Genomic DNA, 6,720 nt, shown 5'->3' with positions numbered 1-6,720 from the left:
TGCCTCTCTCTAGACGGGAAAAGTGTGCGCGCCCTGTGTGTGTGTGTGTGTGTGTGTGTGTGTGTGTGTGTGTGTGTGTGTGTGTGTGTGTGTGTGTGTGTTTATGAGTGAGCTGAACCTGATGAACTTCACTTTGTCCTGGAGAGAATTAAACGTGTTTATTAAAGAAAGGAGAGTGAAGTGACGGAGAAAAAGGGGGTTGTGTGTTCGGTCGGGGTGAAAGAGAGAAAGAACACAGAGGAAAAAAAAATCCTCCATTTTACATCCTCTCCTCCACAACAATGTTTCCTCTCCTCCTCCATGGTGCCTCCTCTCATCCCTCCTCTCCTCCGCTCCCATTAAGGAGAAGATTTCTGGTTCTCTGGTTAAGTATCTGGTTGGAGGTTGAATCCATCGCCGCGCATCTCTCTGTTTCTGTTCTGTTTCCCTCTCTCTGTCAATCCTGTCCACCTCAGCTTTCATGCCCAGCCAAGCAGCGCTCCCTCTGTAATGGGAGCAAATACATCAAGTATGTGCTCAGTTCGACGCCCACATCCGCTGCACTCTCCGTCATAATTTCATGTGGTCTTTGCAAGTGTTGGCCAACAGATCTCTGAGGAAACCTTCCTCTTTGTTGTTAAGACACTTTTACTTAAAATACTGCCTGAAAAAAACATTCATAGATTTTTAGTTCTGGCTCTGTGAAGCCTCCATTTCCTATCCTTTGTTTGTGTTTGTTTGTTTGTTCCTGGTTCCACAGCTGTCAAAAAGTGCCCTGTAGTTCACCCGTTAAGATACTGAAGGCATGCAGTGTTGTGAGTGCGTGAACAACTAGTGAATCATGGGAGCGCACAATAAAAAGATTTAAAAAACCCAACAGCATCAGTGAATGATTGGACAGTGTGCATCAGCGCGCTGTTCCAGCACAGCTGTGTCATTTCACATTGTTTACAGCAACTTTCTGCAGCTGTACCACACCTTCAGTTTAATGCTGCAGTGGCTCAAAACTGTATTCAAAGTTTGTCTTGAGATTTAAAGTCGTTTGAATATTATTCAAAGCTTCATTCCACAACAGACCCACACAGAAGCCTCTCCCTCCTCAGATATTACACAGAACAGAACACGTTATATTATAGAGGACTAAAGGAAAGCTGTGAGGCATGTTCTTATCACCACATGCTAAAACATTTCCTTCATTGTAATGTAGGTCAAACTATAGAATATAGTACGTATACGTCATGCAGCTTTATTTTACGATTTAAAAAGATATGATTTAAAGTCTCGGAACTGACGATGGCTTTTGTACTCTCGGTCCGAATGGCATCAGCTATCGTTGCTGGGCTGGACCGGACCAGGTGCCGCTCCAATCAGGGCTCAGCGGGCGAGGAAGGTGGGGACGCCTCCTGTCGCTGCAGCCAACCTCGCCTCAGGGTGCACACGTCCCACTTGCAGCCGTAACAAGCTGTGACACATGGCTTTTATACTGTTGCTTGCTCATGTGGCTAATGAAAGCTAATTCCACTGCACTTTGTTTCTCTAAAGGATGTAGATTAGTGATAAATACTCTCACCGAGCACTTTATCAGGAACACCACACCGATACTGGGTGGTTCCTCCCTTTGCTCTCAAAACAGCCTCAGCTCTTCTTCCCACAAGATGTTAGAAGCTTCCCTTTGAGATTCTGCTCCATGTTGACGTGATGCGTCACATTTGTCAGCTGCACATTCAAGCTGCCAATCATCACGCCCCAAAGGTGTTCGAATGGAGTTCACTGGAGTTCACCGAACTCATTGTTTGCACCAGTTTGAGACGACTTTTTCCTTTGTGACATGTTGCATTATCCGGCTGGAAGTCGCCATTAGAAGATGGCAGACTGCAGCACGTGGTCGGCCTGAATACTCAGATTGATTGATTAGTATTAAGGGGCCAAAGTTTTGAGGAAACATTCTGCACACCTGGACTGTTGACACCAGGCAGGTTGGGCCCGTGGATTCATATTGGACCGTCCTCCTCAGTCCTCTCACTCACTGGAGGGTTTTTTTTTTTTTGGCTCTGAGTAAAAACTGAGGGAAGATCAGCAGTTTCAGAAATACTCAAACCCACAACAACCATGCGTCAGTCAGAGTCTCTGAGATCACATTTTTTTCCTCTGTTGTTTTTTTCGATGTGAACATTGACTGAAGCTCCTGACCTGTATCTGCAGGATTTTATGCATCACACTGCTGCCACGTGATTGGCTGATGGGATATCTGCACGTACAAGCAGGTGTGCAGACTTGAGCAGTGTCTCCTTGGTAACAAAAATATTGTAAATCTCTCAATAAAGAGATGTATAAATATTTATATAGACTAAATCTCAAAACAGAATGTTTTATTTAAAAAAAAAAAAAAAATCTTCAGGTTTTCATGAGGTGAAGAAGAAAACAAATAAACATAAAAATGTATTTATTCACAGTTTGATTGAGGTGGATGGTTGAGAAAGGATTTAATAATGTAATGATGTTCTCAGAGCAGTTGAAGTGTTTTCTGGTTTGAAAATGTAGAAGCGAAGAAAAACAACAGCTCAGTAAATGACACGTTCACTGTCAGGTGATATAACAAAGACTTATCACTTGAGCAAAAACAAGTTTGGCCTACTCCCACTAATGACGCTCCATAACATTGAAAATGCCCATTAAACTTTGCCCCGACCGCAGCGAGTGATTAAAAGGTTGTAGGCTGGCGCTTTTTGTTTCTCTCTGATGAAGAGTGATTTTTTCTTTTTTTCTTGTTTGCTTAATCGCTCTGGATAACAACACAAGCTAAAGTGCCTTACAAGCAAAACTTAATGTCACTCTTAATGTCTACTCCCTCGCTCAATTCCACCTCCTCCACCCAAATCACACTCAGTCGTTCATCAGAGCTCTCTCTCTCTCTCGAGTGATAACAGAAGCAGCGGGCGGAGGGAAAAGAAGGGAGATGGAGGCGCACGGAGGGGAGGGTGGAGGAGAAATCCCTACGACGGAGCGGAGAGAGAGAAGGAGGCGGAGGGTGTTTGGAGGTGATGTTTACTGATGAAGAGATGGGAGTGGAGGATGCGGATGATGAATGGCTGCTGGGGGAGAAAAGCGAGCGAGACTCATCCCTCACTCTCACTGGACATGTCCTTGAGCAAGGCACTTAACTCCTCCACTGCTCCAGTCATCCAGCAGCTGAGTAAACGGTTGTTACCGGGCAGCTCCCCTGGGGAGGGGGGGGTGTAACTGTGTGAATATGAAGCAGCGACCGACCCCCCCCCCCTCTCCCTGGGTAGATAGAGGTTAAAATTATTAGAGCAGGATGGGGGTGAAGTGGAGGTTGAGGATGATATTTTCAGGGTTTATCAGCATCTTTCCCCCACTCGGATGTCTGCATGTTGTCGGGGGTGAAGCTGTGATTGAGGCAGCGAGGAAGTGAGTTGCAAAGAGCGAGTGAGGGATGGTTTTGGTTGGTGGGGGGGGGGGGACAAGACAAGGAGCGGGGCTGAACTAGAGCATTAGTACCTGAGAAGAGGAAATGGGAAGGAGATGACACAGACGACACGAGAGAAATTGCCAGACACAAGGAGCAGAAATGAAACAGCTGCGTGGACTGATGCGACGCAGGGTGAAAGGAGAGAGCGGGAAATGGAAAATAAACACAAGTCGAATATAAAACAGAAGTCAGAGAGATCGAAGAGAAAAATGAAAAACACATCGATGAAGCCAAATTTGTTTCTTCCTCCACTAACCTGAGCCCAGACCATTAATTAATATTACTCATAACTGCAACAACTGGAGAATTCCCAAGGTAACGCACCACGGCTCCACTGCAGCTCTTCAGTCAGTAAACACTGTTTCTGCTGCTCGTTCCCTCTTCCACATACAGCACATTAACATGCAGACTGCTCTCTCACTTATTGCTCTCATCCTGGTTTTCTCAGATCACAGAACTGGAAACAACTTCTTTATTCATTCCCATAGTTTTTAATGAAATGTTTCTGATCGTCTGGGTCAGCACAGGTGATTCTGTGACTGTTGCTTCACTGTCTGGACTGTTTTTTAGAGTTTCACCAGTAACAAAACAACTACTCTCCCCTGACTTTTAATTGTGGCATGTCGATGATTTAACCGTTGAGCATCGTATTTGCCGTCGTGGTGACTCTCATGTGACATCAGCTGAGGATACAGACTCTGCAGACAGAGATCACATCTGCTGGTTCACATCATATTCACAACATTCTCCTAAACCAGAATAAGAGCTGAAAACCATGTACACAAGCTCTCTTTAAAACTTTACAATAACAAGGATTTTATTGTGCACGTTTGTTTGTTTGTAAACGCAGGATCACTGCATTATACTACTGTCGTGGGGCTGTGATGTCAGACTGGACTTTACTGGACCAGAAAGGACCAGTTGGTCTAACGAGGTGCAGAAAGCTCGAGGCAGTCGGTTAAAATGAGCTGAATTTTGTCCTTCTCCTGTTGAAGGGTTTCTGTCACCTTTCCTTGGTTGAGCAAACCGTCTGCGTATTTCACTTTTTGTCTTCTCTAACTCCTATTTATCTGCTCTTTATTAGCTTCATTGTCATAGAAATGATTAACAAGTGCCGCTCGTCCAGGAGAGAGAAAAAGGAGCTTTCGATTCTACGACCAGTGAAGAGTCGGTTTAATTTAGTGGAATAACAGAAAACATAAAATCACAACCAAACACAGAATGAAAAGAGAAACTGAAGGGGGAGGTCAATGAACATGAGGGAGAATACTGAGATTAAATAAAGGACAAAAAAGGAGAGTGATAGAGGAGAGTGATGGGAGATCAAATAGAGGGAGAGAGAGAGACAGACAAAGAGAGAGAGTCCGGAGAGAGTTGGGGATCAGCATTCAGGAGGAGGAGGTGTTGGTCCGGCAGAGTCAAAGCCGAGCAGCAGTGATGGATTGTGTTTACTCCTCTGTCTGTCCCCACCTTTATTCTTTTACTTCCTTCAGTTTTTCTGTCTCTTTGTCCGACGCCCTCGACTACCTTCTCCTCGCCACGTGTCCTCGCCGAACTCCACGTTCTCTCCCTCTCTCTCGTCTTCTCTCTTTTTAGTTTCTCCCCCGTGTCCCTCTCTCTCTTGATTTGTTCATCTTGTTTTCCCCTCCATCATTTTCTCTCATCTCTGCTTTTATTCTCTCGTTTTTCTTAGCTCTGCGCTCCACATTTTTTCCTCCTTTTCGTCAGTGTGCTTTATATTTATCATCTTTCCTCTCTTCCTTTGTCCTCCGTCTTTTATTTCTTTTTTGAGCTTCCTCCTCATTCTCCTGTCCTTCGTATTTCCTTTCCTTTCTCATGATTCTTTCTCTGTTTACTTCCTGTTTCTTTCTTCTGTCTCTTCCTCTCTGTATTCTCTGTGTTTCTACCTTGTTTATTTTACCGACCTTGTCATTTCTCCGCTGTGCTCCACTCATCATCTTTCTCCTTTTTTCTTCTCCTAATTTCTGCATTAAGATTTTCATCCTCCTCCTTTCTAAAAAATTCACTCTACCCTCCCCCCAAAAAAACTTTTCTTTCACCTTCTGCTTTCATCTGTTTTTACTTGTCTTGTCTTTTTCTTTCCTCTTCACTTGTCCCTCTTTTCTTTTTTTACTTTATTACGTCTCTCCAGTACACGCCTGCTCTCACACCCTTTAATCCTTTACCTGCTTTAATCTTGAAAACAGTAAACAGCCCTCTTCTCTCTCGTCCTTCCTTTCTCTCCCGGACGTCTTCTCCTCATCTCACCGTCCTCGCTCTCTTCCTGCTCTGCTCGCCCCTTTTCCCTCCTCTCCACTTGTTTGTACCTTACCTCCTCTGGTCTTTTGCTCCACTGCTCCTCATCGTCTTCTTCCTCTTGATGGTGTGTTCACTTTCTTCTACCCCATACGTGTATTTTTATCTGCTTCTTTCCTACTCTCAGATGACCGGGCCACTTCTGTGAGTTGTTTCCCTGCTCATTAGTAACTTATGAGATGTTCAGGTACACTGGACTGTATTTTTAGACGCTCTCTGAAGTCCGTGTAGATGAAACTAAATATTAAAGGTGAGTAGAAAACATTTTAAATTAGGGATTCTGAGGAAACTGACTCACAGTCCATGTTTCAAAGTTAAAGTCGCAATGTTAAATACAAAAAATGTGAAGAATTAGCTCGTCTTGGAAAAGCAACCTTTTTATTTCAATTGATTTTCCAAATGTTGCGTGTAACACAAGTCTCTGTATAACGGAGAGTTAAAGGTCATGAAAGAGCAGAAAAAGTACAAAGGAGTGAGGTTTGACATTTTTGGTTTTTCCAGGACTGTGTTTGAAGGAGTTGTTGATTTTTGTGTTGGACTGAAACCTGAACAACATCTGCAACATCTGAACCAGGCAACAGAAACTTAGGCTGAGTCACAGGTTTAATGGGGAATGGTAAAAAAATAAACTTTATGATTGATGATTGGAGATCTGTACCAAACGAACATGCTCCTTTACACCTGGAGATTATGATTTGTAGTCCAAGGCATCTCTGCAGAACTACAGTACTTCATTTATAATGTAGTGTTGTGACATAGTTCACCTTCATCAAAAGAATTGCAGGTGAGGGTTCACCCATACGCAGAACAGGTACATTTATTGAAAATTCCTCATCAGTTTATCATTGTTATTGTGGGATGTTTTTCTCTTCTTTCGTGATAATTATCGAGGTTGTTTTTGCGCCCAGCTCTTCTCTGATGGCACCTTATTTTGC

General features: G+C 43.7%; 1 protein-coding gene across 1 annotated transcript in view; it reads left to right on the top strand.

Moving 5' to 3' along the window:
* The window catches only part of man1a2 (mannosidase alpha class 1A member 2), a 130,954-nt gene that overhangs the window by 75,084 nt on the left and 49,150 nt on the right, over window positions 1-6,720 (top strand). The gene's annotated exons all lie outside the window — the stretch shown is intronic.

This window comes from Seriola dumerili, unplaced genomic scaffold (genome assembly GCF_002260705.1).
Source record: "Seriola dumerili isolate Sdu_G_001 unplaced genomic scaffold, Sdu_1.0 BDQW01000052.1, whole genome shotgun sequence".
Classification (NCBI taxonomy): domain Eukaryota; kingdom Metazoa; phylum Chordata; class Actinopteri; order Carangiformes; family Carangidae; genus Seriola; species Seriola dumerili.
Note: the sequence above shows the minus strand (reverse complement) of the source record. Positions and strands in the feature narration are given on the sequence as shown.